This window comes from Lissotriton vulgaris, chromosome 3_1, assembly GCF_964263255.1.
Source record: "Lissotriton vulgaris chromosome 3_1, aLisVul1.2, whole genome shotgun sequence".
Classification (NCBI taxonomy): domain Eukaryota; kingdom Metazoa; phylum Chordata; class Amphibia; order Caudata; family Salamandridae; genus Lissotriton; species Lissotriton vulgaris.
This window is the reverse complement of record NC_141689.1, coordinates 491,692,217-491,709,738: the sequence shown is the minus strand read 5'-3', so window position 1 is coordinate 491,709,738 and position 17,522 is coordinate 491,692,217. Positions and strand designations below refer to the sequence as shown.

At 42.5% G+C, this 17,522-nt stretch overlaps 1 protein-coding gene across 2 annotated transcripts in view; it reads left to right on the top strand.

Annotated features, from left to right (window-relative positions):
* Nucleotides 1–17,522, top strand: part of LOC147726667 (zinc finger MYM-type protein 1-like) — a 54,385-nt gene that overhangs the window by 5,310 nt on the left and 31,553 nt on the right. The window contains exon 1 of one of the 2 annotated variants that reach the window (XM_086960728.1): nt 4,497–4,704. The exons of the other annotated variant lie outside the window; for it this stretch is intronic. The gene's annotated coding sequence lies outside the window, so the exon portion shown is untranslated. Of the gene's footprint in view, nt 1–4,496; nt 4,705–17,522 lie in introns of those variants that run through there. 2 annotated transcript variants of the gene reach the window in all.

The window sequence follows — 17,522 nt, the reverse complement described above, 5'->3', positions numbered from 1 at the left end:
TACTTACAATACTATTGTGACCGTCTTGACACAATTTAACAATATTCATCCTCATAGAATTAGGAGATATGACTCTATCACCACGATAAACAGATCCATGAACAATAGCAAGTTCATTCCTCACTTCCTAGAACGGTTTTAAATCTTTCCCAATCAAACATTTGCTTGTTCAACCACGCTCCACAAACATCATAAGTTGTTGTAGACACACATCTTGAGAATACTCATCATCATAAATAACTTTATTAGATTCGAAAAGAGTCATAAAAGTATACAATTTTAACATACCAAAATTCACAAACGGTATTTCTTATCCAAAGGCTCAGGCAAACAACATACGAGAAATCACAGACACATTATCAATGGACATTATCTTCTATATAAAACGTGTATAAATCATTCCAAGAGTCCTAAAAATACTAACCTGCTAAAATACATCTAAAAACACAATCTGACATATATAAAGTGCACTGTGCATTTTAAATTAAAATATCACATATGTGAATTAGTTAGCCACTCCTGCCAACCCACTTGATTTTACAACCATGGTTGAATATTTACATATTTTATAAGCTATAAAGGCCATTATTAAATGTTGCTACACATTATTAATCTATGACATCACATATATAAGGTTAGCCTCTCACACCAACCTACTTAGTTTTTATAAGATAGCTACCAAAGGAATGTGCAAATAAGATTAATATATCCATATAATTTATCAGATTCATTAGATTCCTTTTCTTACAGTCTAAAATACAAGATATCAAAACCAATTTATCCTGCTATTAGTAACGATTTCTAATTATACGGGCCAATCTGATAAAGCTAAGCACAGCACTACATATAGCCGGGGTTTGCAATGATCTTAAATGCTCAAAACCTTCTTTAAAATTACAGGGTATGATTTCCCTTAAAATCGGTTTAATAAATCGGACTCTTGGGGTTTTATAAAGTGTGCAAAAAAGTGCATTGTTTGGCTTCATTGTCACATGGGCAGGGGGGTAGCCTCTCACACCAACCCCCTTGCTTCGGAAAAGCTACTAAAAAGTGCAGTGTGTTTAATCCAATTCTGGTCAGATAAAAACGCCATTGCGTGTGTATAGTGAATGATAAATAAAATTGATGCTACAGTTTAACTCTCTGATTTAACACATATTCATTATTTTTTGACGAGCCCAAGATATTACAGTATGCATTCTTAATCACAGACCTTGTTTCCGAAGTAATAGAAGCTGGTTTATCATAAAAGTTTCCAAGGCCAATTTCATAAAGAGTTTCCTTCACATGGCGCAGCCATGGGATCTGCTTTGCATGCTCCAACTTTAGACAGTCTTTCAGAATTTCTTTTGAGAGCTGCAAATCCTCTGAAGACCAACTCTTCCCTCACAGGAGTAATGGGGACACATGAATGATATCGCTCATGAAATCTAAGCCCAACTCTGTGTGACAAAAAGTATTTGGTGAACTATTCTGCACTGATAAGAGACGTTTTAAAAATTTGTTCTCCATAACTTGTAGTTGAGCACACTTATGATATCCCCATATCCCGCTCCATAAGTCGCGACGGGCAAACATTTGGATTTATACAGAGTCTTCAGTTCTGCTATTGGTTTTGGCCTAGTTTGCTTGCAAAACGGAAGAGTGCCTCTATTGATCTTGTGGTCTTTTGTACACGTGATGTTATTAATGAATCCCAACTCCAAATTTTTATTAAAAAGATTACCCAAATAATTAAATTTGGGACCTTCTCAATAAGCATATGCTACTATGGACTCCTTACCTTCTGAATCAATTTGGGACAACATACCCCCTAGTCCTTTGTTACTAGCATCCACAGTGACAATACTGTCACCAGTGGGGTCAAAACCTCTAAGAACAGGGGCTTCCACAATTAGCTTTTTGATGTCCGTGTATTCCTTACTGCACTCTTCCGTCCAGCCAAATTTCATTTTATTTTTAAGCAGCTTTCTTGTGTTATACACCCAGTTAGAGAATCCTTTAACACATTTGGAATGGACTTCTACTAAACCAATGAAAGATCTCACTTCCTCCTTACTCGTGGCAGGTGGAGCATTTTGAATGGCCTCACCAATGGATGGTTTAGTAGAAACCCCTTCACCACACAAAACTTGTCCCAGATATGTAACGGATTGTACAGCAGATTTGCAATTTGAGTGTTCAAGAGTCAGCCCTCTTTGTTGAAGAATATTGAAGACATTCGTTACAAAACTATCATGTTCCTGTTTGCTTTTACCATAAATCAAAATATTGTCTTGGAAACATTTCACGTTCGCCAAACCCCCAAATAGTTGGTACATCAACCTCTGAAAAACTACTGCGGCTGAAGCCAACCCAAACGGCATTCTGCGATATTGAAAACATCCAAAGGGAGTGATGAATCCCGTCAAGGACTTACTTTACTCACCCAAAGGAATCTGATGATACGCGGCAGAAAGGTTAAGGGTAGACAAATATTTGGCATCCTTAACTAAGGCTAACATCGCAGAGATTTTTGGAAGTGGAAATTTGTCAATCACAAAGTTATTATTGAGATGTCTCAAATCCATACAGAGACACATTTTCCATTGCTACGTCTTGCGACAACTATAGGAGAAATCCATTGTGAAGACTCAATTGGTTCAATGATGTCGGTATCTACCAACTTCTTTAACTCTTTTTCCACCTCCATCTCTTACTTGGATGGGAATATTTCTCACTTTGTGTGTTTTGGAACATGCATCAGGTTTTAAGACTTTATTGTGTTTGAAATTGTTAGATGTTCTATTTCTCCACTAAATACTTTAGGGAATTCCTCCAACATTTTTTAACTCAAAGTATTACTTTCATTCATGAGCATAACAGGTTCCGGGCTGTTTGGGATTAAGAATTATACCTAATTCTCCTTGGTCCTTCCCACCAAGTACAGCTAAACCTTTCTTAGCAACATACAATTTTCCAAAAGATTTCCTATTCTTGAATCTAAACACTAAATGACTGTGCCCCAGCATGTCAATTCGTTTCTCCAGAATACCCTTCTGGATGAACATCAGTATCAATTCATTTGTGCCCAATGTGCTTGACGAATTTTGTCAACCATACATTCTCATTAATGATAGTATATGGGGAGCCTGAATCCACATACTTCTGCACCCTTACTCCACCATATACATAGAGCATAATGTTTTTTTCCTATAACTGACTGAGTTGTCATTAATGTTCAAAAGAAAATGCTCTTTTGAGTCAAAATCTAGTGCTAAACATTCTGTGTCATCTATAGAGAGTTTCCTTACTACACTCTCACATTCATCACTGGAATCGCCCTCATCAACGCATTTCATTTTAACATACTTTTTCTTTTTACACACTTTAGCAAATTGTCCTACTATGCCACAGTTAGAGCACTTAAGCTTGATAGCCACAACAATAGCATCTAAAGCCTTCCTTTTTGTTCACCTCACTGATTTTATTCAACATCAGGTCTGGTATTGACAAAGGTCTTGTTTTTAAACTTACAAATAACCTCATCAGGATTAACTTTAGAAACTAATTTTGGAGCTTTAGCACTTAGGCCAGCTAATTCTACTTTCCTGACAATAGCTAAAATATCTTTAAGATCAGCGTCCCCATTTATCCAAAGTCTATCTTGAATCACTGGGTCTGTAGTGTGCATGACTACTTGGTCTCTAATAAAGTGTACCTGTATGTGATCAAACTTACAATCATCTGCAAGTTTAGTAAGTGCAGAAATATATTCATCAACAGTTTCATTGGCTTCTTGTTTCTTTGGAAAAATATATACCTAATGATACCTATACAGACTTTAGGAGAGAAATGGTTATCAACATCCTTTAGTACTAAATGAAAAACATTAGCATCACCCCCACCCAAGGTTTTTGTCATACATTCATATACTTTAAGGCCTTGAGGACCAACAGAATGTAAGGAGATTTTCTTTTACCTTGCATGAGCCATTTTGCCATCATCATCATCACCAAGACATTAAGAAAGTAAGCCTTCCATTCCACCCATTTCATGCATGGGTTGTTGCTTCCAGCTGGCCAAAAGGCTTATGGGAGTTGCAGTGTAAAGTTTTGAGCTGCCATGGCTATGAGAAATGAAGTCTAGAAAATAGAAGCCAAACGATAATTCCACATAAAATGAACAGCGTCCACTCTTCACCTGAACAAAGAACTAGTTAGCTGTTGAAATTGTAAAATATGAAAAATGTACCTACGGAAGGCCTCAGACTGTATTTCTCTGGTAAAGAGCTGCAAACTTAGCTGTGGCTGTTGTAGAAATAGACGCTAATGAGCACTGCAAACGTAACTGATGCACTGTTGAAATTGACACCTTTATCAGCCGTGTCCATAGTTCGTACTAGAAAACAAAATGGAGGCATGTAATGTGACCTCGCAACATGAGGTAATCCAAAACGTTCCAATAGGAATGGCTGTAACTAGGCGAGGGTGTGATAACCTCGGAGCCTAGTAACGACGTGTAACATACGTAATTCCAGTGGTAATGGAGACGCTCGATCGGCTGAAGGTGGTTGGAGCGGACGTCACACCAACTGAACGGAACGCCTCGGCAAGTCGACAAATGCCCCTACACCAAGAACAAGGGTGAAAGCCAGCAATAGAAGAATAATGGACGGAAAGAAGCAGAAAATCCTTACTTAAAGACTGGAAGCAGATAATCCAGGTAATCCAACATGCCAAAGTTTATCTTTCCATGTAGTATTAAGCTAGTATTCGCCGTAATGCATAAGAACTTGCACGCAATATTTGTAGGTTCTTGGTGCTTCAAGGACTCTCGTTGCCAGTACAGTCGTAGACCGAAATAATATTAAAGTTGGTTTATTTCTAAATGAAGCACCAACTCAGGAGAGCAAACTGAACAACCTCCTTTGCTCTCGTCTTCCCCAGAAGCTACTGTCTCCAGATTCCAACCGAGAATTTGGAACCCAAAGACAGCACGCTGAAGATTACAAAAGATGCATAGAACTTTCCAACACAACACTGGCTCTTGCTCAGCTTGAGGTCCTCGTGAACCCTTGAGCCCAAAATGAGCCGAGTTTTCATGTTTATACCCAGTTGACATTTCAGTTGTACCGGTTTAATTTGCATAATTTCTGCCATTTTGCATTACACTTTTTACTTGACATTACACGATTACACGACACTTGCATAATTTTAATATGTTAAACTTGATTAAAATCAACAAAATCTAGAAGTTATTTACATTTTTGATCTGTGCACCTCATGTTTCAATCAGGCTTGAAGTTGATTTGACATTTATGGGGGGGGTGAACATTTAGGGTGCTTTATTTTGGCTTTCACTAAGCTTCATGTTGCGAGGTGTAGTATTGCCTTCATGTTATTATGTATGTGCTTGTAAAGTATTTGATTTTACCAATGCAAGCTGTACCTCTGCTTATATATTATTTTCTAGAATGCAACCTAATTGTGTGGGTTCTAGAACTACAGGCGAATGGGCAGTTGCCTGCTGTTCTTTGAGCCGTCCGGTGTGGTTCTGAGTCCAATAATTGTATATTAAAGGTACTTCAAACTACACCATCAGTCTACAGCTTCTTTTCAGACCGTGGCTGAGATGTTCTAAGAGATTTCTGTAGCTGCACACTACATTTTGGTACCAGGAGTGGGGTTCAACCTCTCACTGTCGCTTGTACTCACTGAAGCGGCTCGCTGATGTAATGAGGATACCGCTTTCTATTTGATGTGACCGAGGTGAACATTGTCTACATTTCTATTTTGGATACCAATGGTGTGGATTATGCACAAGGGTGCTGGCAAGCATTAAACTGGTGAGCTATTAAACTGTTGCTTGTGTTAACTGGACAAACATTCGGAATGTCTCCACACTTGCGGATTCCTACACAACTATTATTGTACATCTGCAGTGACAAATTGTTCCGATGAGGTAATCTTCTGTATAGCGGCTCTACGTCACTGCTTGCCGATTTGAATAAGCTTGTTCGTGTGTTTTGGTTTGGATGCTAGCGCCTGGCTTGTGACCTCATTCCGTCACGCAGTTTCATGTTGGGCGGCCATTTTGGATGGATTAATTACTGCACCTGCGGTCATGGCTGCTTCCACTTGCAATTTTACACAGTGGAGTGTCGGGATGGTATTTTTGAGGTAAATCCCGCTGTTTGCTGCATCGATGCTTGAGTGGAGCAGCCTTTGCCGGCTGGTAGGAGTGTATAAAGATCCAGGGACACATTATACTTATAAAGATTTATTTTTAACACAACAACTCCAGCTGAGCTCAATGCTCGCCAACTTCTTCAGTTACAATGCCTTAACATTCCCTTCTCAGATCTGACATAACATTCTATGCTGTCGGTTCTGCATGTCTCCCCACATCTCCTCCCTTACAATATCCTGAAAAGGAAATTCACATTTGTGCATAGCAACAATAATAGAACTCCAGAAATAATTGCATGCTATAAGGTTATGACAGAGTGATTATAGAGACAATCATAACTGTAACGCAACACAACCAATGGTGCACATATTGCAGAGGATTAACCCATGACTCTACACACATCACCCATACTTGTTGTAGTGCCATTCTCCAGGACCACCACACTGCGCTTGACTTCTTTCACTCGGCATAGAGTAGGGTACTTGCTTTCTCCCTTAGGAACAAAATCTATTTTCCTCACATCTACCCAATCACCAGGTCCAATACCACACCATCTCACACCCTTCATTCTGTTGTAGTATACCACATTTTTCCCTTGCAACCTTAGAACTCTTTTTTACTTCCTCTCAATCAGAGGTTCTCCTAGTGGGCAAAGACGCTCATTTGTGGGGCAGTCTATAATGGCCCTTGGAGTACCCCTCAACCTAATTCGATGGTCAAGAACCTGAGAGTTCTGGTGGATGGAACCCTATCATTTGAGGGGCATGCCAAGGCAGTGGCGGGTCCCTGCTTTGGCTTGTTACATGGCTTAAAGCCGATTTTGGGACTGTTTGAAGCACATACTCGACAGTTGGTTGTTCAGTCCGCCGTCCTGTCAAGGTTAGACTACTGTAACGGGTTGCTTCTCGGCATCAACAAGTCAGTGACCAAAAGGCTTCAATGGTCACAGAATGCGGCCGCCCGCGCTCTCTTTGCATTTCAAAATATTGCCATGTCTTGGACCTTCTTTGCAGACTCCACTGGCTACCTATAGAGCAGATAGTCTACTTTAAAGCTATCTGCACTACCTAGAAGATCCTCTATGAACTTTGTCCTGACATCTTAGGTGATATGTGCTTCTGGTACTTTCCTGCATGGGCCTTGCGCTCTGCGGATTTGCACCTGCCCCGAATACCTCGGGTACGCAGTGCAAGAGCGGGTGGCCGTTCATTTAGGGCAATGTCACCGGCCCTGTGGAACTCCATTCCCCTCGCTGCACGCAGCACGTCCAACCACTGGATCTTAAGGAAACTGGTCAAGATGTGGTAATTCTCCAATCAGTAGCCTCCTGGATACCACTCTGCTAGACATAGCACTGAGACGCCCTGTTGCTGGGGCAGCTATGCGCTCTATAAGTACAATAACATAACATAACTACGACCTTCACTACCCTTCTCAACCACTCAGGACATTCTTTCGTACCTAGCAGCTTTCTCTTTAAGGCACAGCTTTCCATGTTGGTGGCACACTTTTTAGACATGCATTATTTTGCGACACAGTAATGCAGTGTAGCGAGCGTAGCGTGCCAGCCCAAACCAGCCAAGTGGGTTTTGGGGGGGTTCTCCCCCAATAATATTTTGAAAAAAGTGGGCAAATGGCGCATTTTCAAGCAAATTTGAGAAAGCAGGAAGATTAAAAAAGCAATTGTGAATCTGTTCTAACAAAGACAGTGACTGGCAAAACTGGGTGTAAGATTAGGTTTGTTCCTGAAACAAGAATATAATCATGCACATATTGACACATGCCCCAGTGATTTACGGCACAAAAAGGGCGGGCGCACGCACTACAAACCCTTTCTACCATGCACAAAGTCCGACTGCTGCCTTGCTGAATATGAGTTATACAAACATCCGTTCAGTAAGGGGGAATTGTGAGTGGTAAAACAATCATGCAACTTATCAGCCAGTCTCTGCGCATTGAACTCAGGCGGGACTGCTCTCCTCAGCGCAGCGTGCCAAAAGCCAACAGAAAATAAGACGAGTCATATGTTTTTCCATTCAGCAGTTTGAGGTAAAATTAACTGCATATAAGAGATAAGGACAAATACATATGTCATAGAAATTGTAAGTATCATAAAGTATGGGGACACAACATATCTCACTGTTATGGCTGGATTTTCCGTTGAAATGGGATCAGCCCCCCAGGGGCCCCTATGACCCAGCCAAAACGTACTCCCCTTCCCTCCTTAGACAGTATTCACAATGGATATATATATATATAGGTCGTACCTAAGGATGGGGAATATACATAGATTTTCTACAATATCTTATTCACATCAGTTGGTCTCGCGGCCACCCCGACCCACACCGGTCTACCCTAGGGCAGATCTGACACACAATCCGGTGCGTCTACACATGGGCCTGCAGAACCCAATGCTCCCTTTTCCAAACTGTTCGCAATCCTGCGAAACTACACGCCAGTGTCCTTCCTGGCGTTCTCACTTATTCAAGCCACAATCCTGTGGGTATAGGCGTTGGTCTCCCACCCAACGTTCTCACTAACGCCGCATATCAACGACGACCACATTCCTATGAACCATTATCAGGACAATATCTCAGTTACCTACTCGGGATAAAACTATAATAATGACTTTTGATACAGTTCCCAAATTATATGGTGTACCTCCTATTCTTGGCATCAAAGGTCCACTCACTCCCTCTTTGTTCGATCACTATTTACCTGATCGGGATTTCACATCCGCTCACATAAACAACGCTCAACTAGGAGATGCATTTACCAAGATTGAACATGAACACGAGGCACACGATAATTCCATAAGAATTAGGATATTTATTAACAATAGACGCAAATAACATTACAATGCAACATAACTTCTGCAAAGAAAAGGTAAAGATTAGAGTGCACGTTCTATGAACAATGGACGGACGTCACCTGGTTAATATGAAGTCTGGGCTCGGCAGTCATCTAGGTTCCCTTCTCGTCTCTGTGTCCTGGCTCGCCTTGCAGTCACACCCCAGCCGTCACAAGTACACGTCTGCACCGCTAGGCTCAACCTCGTCTGCTTCCCTCCAGGGCACCGGAACCTTGCTGGTTATTAGCTACCGTCTCTCTCTCTCTCTCTCTGTATCAGTGCGCTCCGCGCTAATTCTCCTTCAGTCTTTCTCAGAGAGTTTCGGTCTTAAATCTTTCTAGGACTTCAAAGATGGCGACTGTCCGCCATGAGATAATTAATGGCAGAGATGCTAACGGCTAGATGCCGCCTACGGACTAACTCAAAACTGACTAACACCTTCGCTAATATCAAAGCCCGTTCCTTCATGGAAAGCTACGGCCAGTAACCTGCCGCCCACCAAATTCTTGTACCTCCCCGTACCAAGGACACGTTCCCAGCCGGCCGGCCTGAAGTTGTGTCTTCGGTGTGGAGAAAAATACATTCCTTCGATAAGGGTCAGCCTGAACCGGTTCTCTCCAAGCGAACAACAGCTTGAAACTAAAACATTACACCTCACCTAGAAAGCCTTCTCGAGCTACCAGGCAGAAAGCAAAATGGAGTCTGTCTCGTTTAAGGCCTACGGAGACCACAATATGCATAACTCCATGGAAAATATCCTAGCATGTTAGCAAATGGGCAAATCATGACTAATACTTGTATATCTATCCCCTAACTTAAATTCATAAGCCCTACATTAAGGAAAGTGACACGAAAATGCCCTAATATATGAAAGACAGGGGCCCTGTCTATAGTCCTAACCCCTATGCTATGGGGGTGATAGGCTGGAGTCACTCTCCATCATTCTCCCTCTCCAAAGAGCCAGCAGAAGGGCAGCCATTACATTACACCCCTTGACTCCGGTCTATTAACCACAAACTAAATAGAACTAACATCAGTAGAAGAATAATAGGAAACAAAATTAACTGATCTATGTCTCTTACTAAGTCTAAAAAATTGGAGCAAGGAAGGGATGCACTGAATAAAGCAACAAATAGCTATCAAGACACAAATAGCGACAATAACTCCCCCTAAAATCTGTCGTAAGGAATGCAAGTCAGGCAACCAATCAAAAAGCCAGTCAAAGAAACCCTGATCTATATGTTGTCTAATTTCTGCAGTCAAGTCGTGGAGTTTGTCAATATGGGATTGGATAGCTTTAGAATGGTCAGACAAATTAAAACAGCACAGACCTTCAAAATCAGAACATTCGTGTCCATGTTTTAACAAAAGATAATCAATAGCAGCTCTATTCTGCAAAATAGCTCTACGTTCACCTTGGGCATCTAATAAAAGGTCAGACAAAACAGTAGATGTCTGATTGATAGACTTAACCATCCAGCAGGCCATTTTGCCGATTGTCTTGGCATTATAAACGGCCAATGCGGGCACTCCAATAATAGAAAAAGCTAAACCAAGGTATTCTGATCTAGAATAAAGGTGAACAGAGGAATCACAATCTTCATGCAATGACATTGAATTACGTACAATACGGGAATGTGAAGTAGGATGTGAGGAAAACATTAGCAAACTCAATCTAGTGATGGCACATGGGCCACCAGAAATATTCGCAGGAATATAGGGCCAAGATGAATTCCCGCAGGAAAATAGCCATCCAGCTGGCAGTAACATTGAACGATAATGGCTAGGGGCGACTAATAAACGTTTACAAGTCATATTGTTCTTTACAGAAAGACATGAATTCGGAAGTCTCTGTAAACACAGCAATCGTTGATGAGCTGAAAAAGAAGTAGCGGCCTGAATTTTCAACTTTAGACATTCGGTAATAGCCTTAGGGTCACACGTCATGATAAAGCATAGATCTCCAGGGGTAATATTAAAAGTAGTTATTCGGGAATGAATAGCAATATCAAGGTCTGGAAGAGCAGTACATGAGGGGCAGAATTCATGGGCCGCGAAGTCGCCTAGAATAACATTAGGTCGGGCATTTGAGATATTAAAAATATGTCGCAAAGTCTCGGTAGATGCAGGGACAGCAACCAAACAGGTCGCTAAAATGTCAGTGATAGATTTCATTGGGGTAAGACAGAAATGCGGAGAGTTCGTCACTCGCTTTGCGAGTGTAATCCAGAAGTTGGACGATGCAGCCCACGCAGACTGCGGGGCTCGGATTATCCCATCAACCGGCGTCGGTGGATCCTCTCCTCTCCCGGCGTAGCAGGCCAAAAGGAGTCCAGCGCCGACACATCCTGCAGCAGCAGTCCAGAGAATGATCTGAAAGAATAGAAACACAGGCCTTAATCATTCTCGTAAGTAACATTTATCAGCTGGGACAGCTTCCCAGCCATCTTTCCCTGGCTACATCACCAAAACGGTGTTGTCATGACCGGTCGCAATAATATCAGCCTGTTCAGGAGGATTTTTAGGCGATTGCACCCATATCTTAGCTCCAGGAAGATCAGATGATCCGAAGCCTTTTTGTCCTCGCACAGTTAGCAACGTTGGGGCAGAGCCTTTTTTGATCTCACCACTGAAGACAGGCATAATCAATAACTGGGCAACACGGTCAGACTTTTTGATCAACAAATCCGTCTCACTGCTATTAAGCAGGAGAACCTTAATCTCTCCCTGATAATCACTGTCAATTACTCCTCCGAGCACTTGTACACCTTTCAGGGCCAGGCCAGATCTAGGGGCAATTAATCCAAAACTACCGGCAGGTATACAGACACCAATGCCAGTTTCAACAATAATACGATCCTTTCCTGGAAATTTAGCATCATTTAAAGCATGCAGGTCGAGGCCTGCGGAACCTGGGGTTGCTCTACATGGAGCCAAAGCACCGGGGGTAATTTCCCAATACATGACAGTGTTCGATAAAGAATTAGGTTTCACATCAACACTTGGAGGAAACAAACGCATTAAAGGAGATTCAGCATGTAACAAAGGGCGATTATTCAGAATCAATAAAGCTTGAAGCAGGACATCTCTCCACTGGCTGTAACGGTCATCAGTCAATTTGCGCAACTGTTCTTTCAACAAACCATTCATCCTCTCAATTAGTCCTGAAGCCTGTGGGTAATATGGAATATGAAACACCCAATCAATATTATTTTCCGCACAGAATTCCTGCACCAATCTTCCACGAAAGTGGGATGCATTGTCTGATTGAATTTGGAATGGGACACCATAGTACAGAATAATTAGCTCCAGGGTTTTAATGGTATTCACTTGGGTAGCGTTCTTACAAGGGAAAGCGACCAAAAGGCCACTATAAGTGTCAACCACTGTACAAATATATTGACAATTTCTGCTCATAGGGAGCGGACCAATATAGTCAATCTGCCAAATTTGGGCGGGCAATTTACCTCGATGTAAGTGTCCTCGAACAATCTGAGGCACCTCTTTTTTCCTAGAATGCTGACAAATGGGACAATGTAGAATGACATCTTTTATTAAAGAAAAAGGAATATGAATTCCTCTATCGGCAGCCCACCTGCTAGTGGCTTTCTCTCCAAAATGTCCTGCTTTCTGATGGGCCCACTTCGCCAATCCCGCCAAATCAGAATCCTGCATGTCCACCACTGCCTCAGCAATTTTAGACTTTTTATCTGCAATGTTATGGAAAAATTTGTCAAGGGAGTCAATTGGAGTGTGAGCATCCACGTGAAAGATTGTTACAGTGCTCTGCGGGAGCAGCTCCCAAATTTCTTGCCACAATTCCTTTCCCCACAACTCTTTTGAATGCAATTCCCAATTATGAGAATGCCATGTTGGTAACCATACCGCCAGTCCATTCGCAGTGGACCAGGAATCAGTGAAAATATGACATGTGCCAGGTAGTTCCTGTTTCAAAACTTGGTAAACTGCATAGAGTTCAGCATATTGACTACTCTTACCATCTCCAGTTGTGCTTAACAATTTCTGCGTGATCGGGTTATACGAAACAGCCTTCCAATGTCTTTTGTCACCAATGAACTTCGCTGAACCATCCGTAAACCACACATGTTTTCTATCCTCCACGGACAGATCATCAAATGATTTACCCCACTTCACGGGAGACTCCTGTACCACGGGAACCGAACACTCACTTTCAGTCTCATTGGAGGGCGCCTGCGCCACTCGCTCATGTAAAACCGCCACACCTTTCGGACCCACACGTGCCCTGTCCTGGATGTACCATTTCCATTTAATCACACTAGCCTCCTGAGCATGTCCAATTCGATGGGACTTCGGTGAACTCAAAACCCACTGCATAATGGGAATTTCAGGTCTCAAAATCACAGCATGGCCTAGGGTCAATTGCTCGGTATCCACCAGAGCCCAATAACAAGCAAGCAACTGTTTCTCAAAAGGTGAGTAACGCTCACCAGCCTCTGGTAACTTCTTGGTCCAAAAACCTAATGGCACTTTTTGTCTGCCCTGCTTTTGCCACAGGCTCCAATTGGCATACAAGCCTTCCACGGACACATTCAGATCCACATCACCTTCACTCACGGGCCACAAATCCAAGGCATACTGAATAGCTTCTTTAGCCAAATTAAAAGCAGTCTGTTGAGACTCACCCCATTCAAACGCATTCTTTTTACGAGTGACTCGATACAATGGAGCTAAAATTTGAGTTAGATGTGGAATATGTTGACGCCAAAATCCAAACAAACCAATGAAGCATTGAGCCTCTTTCCTGTTTCTGGGAACTGCAAAATCAAGTATTTTACGCTTTACCTGTGGGATCACTTCTCTGTGACCTTCATGCCAATTAATTCCTAAAAATTTCACATTCTGGGATGGAGTTTGTAATTTATGGGGATTAATTTCCCAGCCTTTCGCTCGCAAACAGTCAATGATCTGATCCAAATGGGACTGAACCTGGTCTTGCGTTTCACCTTGAATCAAAATGTCGTCAATATAATGACAGACTTGAACTCGTGAATTCGTGGGCACTTCAGACAAATGCTCTGCCACCAGCCGGTGACAGATCGTAGGACTATGCACATAGCCTTGAGGAAGACTTCGGAACGTCATTTGACGTCCATTCCATGTAAAACTGAACTGTTCCTGACATTCGGGGGCAATCGGTATCGAAAAGAAAGCATTAGCAATATCAATTGAAGCATACTACGTACCTGGGTGCTTTTGAATTCTCTGAATTAGCGTGACAATGTCAGGCACTGCAACAGTCAATTTAGGTGTGTTTTTATTCAATTCTCGATAATCAACAGTCATACGCCAAGAATTGTCACTTTTGCGCACAGGCCAAACGGGATTATTCCAAGCAGATGTGACCGGAGTAATGACTCCCGCGTCAACCAAATCCTGAATAGTAGAAATAATCTCTTCATGACCACCTGGGATACGATATTGCTTCTGACAAACCACCTTCGTGGCTAAAGGTATTTTAATAGGTGGCATTCGTAAACGGCCAACCCGTACGGGTCTGGTCGAAATGTACTGTCTAGTTCCAAATTGATAACAACCATCATCCAAATGCAAAGTCATTCCTTTCAAAATGTCAATACCAATTATAAATTCCAAAAGTGGTACAACCAACACAGAGTATTCTCTACGAGGAATCCTACCAATTTTAATTTCGAGTGCAGTTTGAACTGCGGGTGTTTCTTTACCACCCAAACCAGTAATAGTAAAAGATTGTCCATGAAATTTCTTCGACTTACCATGAATTAAAGTGGCCTCCGCCCCAGTATCAACTAATGCTCGGGCCCTTTGGATATTACGATGTTTCCAAAAAATCTCAATATCTACATAGGGTCTGTTGTCTCTGTGAGCCCACTTGTGTACCGGAGCTTGACCTATTTCCTAGTCATTTTTCCCGCGATCCGCCAACCAAGACAAATCAGGGTAAATGCTCTCAGTTTTCTTAGGTATCAAAATATCTTGTTCATATCCGTCTCCAGTACGAAACGGATTAGTGTCATGTCCAAAAAGTTGTGAATTACGGTCAGAAAGTCTGTTACGATCCTCTCTCTTTCTCATGTCAGGGGAATAACTCCTTTCATCTTTTCGTCTGTTAGAAACACGCTCATCTCTCCCCCTCTCACGATCATCCTCTCTCCCCCTCCCGTCATTACGATGAGGGGATCCATCACGTTCATAACGCCGATCATCATGGCGATCAGAATTCACACGTCGCCTCTCATCACCACTGTCATCCGAACCACGGTCACAGTCATTCTTTCGCACACGACGGGCACCCTCCTTTCGATCCAATCCACGCTTACGAAACATGTCCCATAAGCGATTATTAGGCTCACCGTCAATGTCCTCCCTTTTAACACCATCAGCAATGAGAGCAAGAAACATGTCACGTCTAGAGAACTTATAGTCCCCACCAGTACGACCCTCAGGCCGAGATTGTCTTTCAGGTTTAAACCACTCACCCAGCTCACCAAGCTGACGAACAGACTCAAGCACAGCAGACAAAGGATTGCCAGTTTGGTTGATCAATAATGTCATCATGACCTGCTTGTAAGCAACAGGAGAAGAACGGATAATGCGATTGCGCACAGAAGATGTTAAAAGACCATCCAATAACCTATCAGCAGTACTAAGAAAGATAGCAGTTTTCATGACTTCCTCCTTTAAACGTTGCGACGCATCGCGCAAAGTGTACCATGGTTTCTCATCAGTGGGCCAATCAGATTCAGTTGGATATTTATTATTACAGCCGTCAGACGCAAGCTGGAGCAAAGTAATTTGACCAGCACCATTATAGTTCCGAAAATGATCTTGAATCGTAGAATCAGAACTTAAAGAGCAAAACCGTAAACAGTCAACAGCATCAAGAAAAATACCGGCAGCGCAGAGTTCATAAAGGCGCACCATCCAGGTAAGCAAGACCTCACCAGGCCGTTGTCGAAATCGTTGTAAAATATCACTAACCTCCTGCTGAGTAAAATCTTCAATACAGTCTAAAGCTATACCAGCCGGGTTACCTGGGGCTTGTTGTAATTTTCGTCGAAAAACAGGGTGAGCAGAAACTTCAGGAAGAGCCTCCGAGGAAGCCCGCGTCTTAGATTTAGTAGAACAATCAGGGCAAGCTACGTCATCCGAACGGGAAGAACGAGCACGGTCGCTGTGAGGACCCATATCAGTACACGAAGCAGATTTACAATCACGTCCGGAGCGAGAAAACTCGCGCTTGTCACCCTCCTCCGCCGAGGAGTCAGAAGTATGAGAATCCCAGATATTACCGTCCCACTCATCGGGGTTCCAATCCATTCCAGCTTTCGCTACAACCATACGCACTTTGCGTGTAGACACACGACCACGACGGTGTTTATACTTATATCGTGCAATACGGACCGCAGCTCTTTCGGCAATGGTCTGATATGTTTCAAGTTTGTCGGCAAGCAATTTATTTTGACAACGCAAAAGAGTATGCGCATTTTGCAACTCAACACACTGTCCTTCCATGTCCTTAAACTGCTTTTGTAACTGAGCAAACCTCTCATGCAGTATTCTGTATGCATTAAGAACAATCCAACCTCTGCGTCCTAAAATAGGAAGCTCATCACCCTTCACTACTGGCGCTTTCTGCAAGCACGACACCACATCGGCAGGCTCCGCCTGCTCCAAGCATGAAGACCAATTTTCACTCAAACCAGTAGAATCGGCCCACTCACGGGCCAAGGCCTCGTAAGGGGTACATTCCCAGCCGGGAATCTGAATCGGTAATTTGAAAACCGACGATGATTTTTTCGCAAACTTATTAGCACACAACAAAAAATTATATACACAACTATAAACAAAATTCAATACGTATAAGCCGAGCGCAAACCAACAAGATTGAATCAATACAATGCACACAGGCTTCGTAAACAGTTCGTGACGCCAGATGTTATGGCTGGATTTTCCGTTGAAATGGGATCAGCCCCCCAGGGGCCCCTATGACCCAGCCAAAACGTACTCACCTTCCCTCCTTAGACAGTATTCACAATGGATATATATATATATAGGTCGTACCTAAGGATGGGGAATATACATAGATTTTCTACAATATCTTATTCACATCAGTTGGTATCGCGGCCACCCCGACCCAGACCGGTCTACCCTAGGGCAGATCTGACACACAATCCGGTGCGTCTACACATGGGCCTGCAGAACCCAATGCTCCCTTTTCCAAACTGTTCGCAATCCTGCGAAACTACACGCCAGTGTCCTTCCTGGCGTTCTCACTTATTCAAGCCACAATCCTGTGGGTATAGGCGTTGGTCTCCCACCCAACGTTCTCACTAACGCCGCATATCAACGACGACCACATTCCTATGAACCATTATCAGGACAATATCTCAGTTACCTACTCGGGATAAAACTATAATAATGACTTTTGATACGGTTCCCAAATTATATGGTGTACCTCCTATTCTTGGCATCAAAGGTC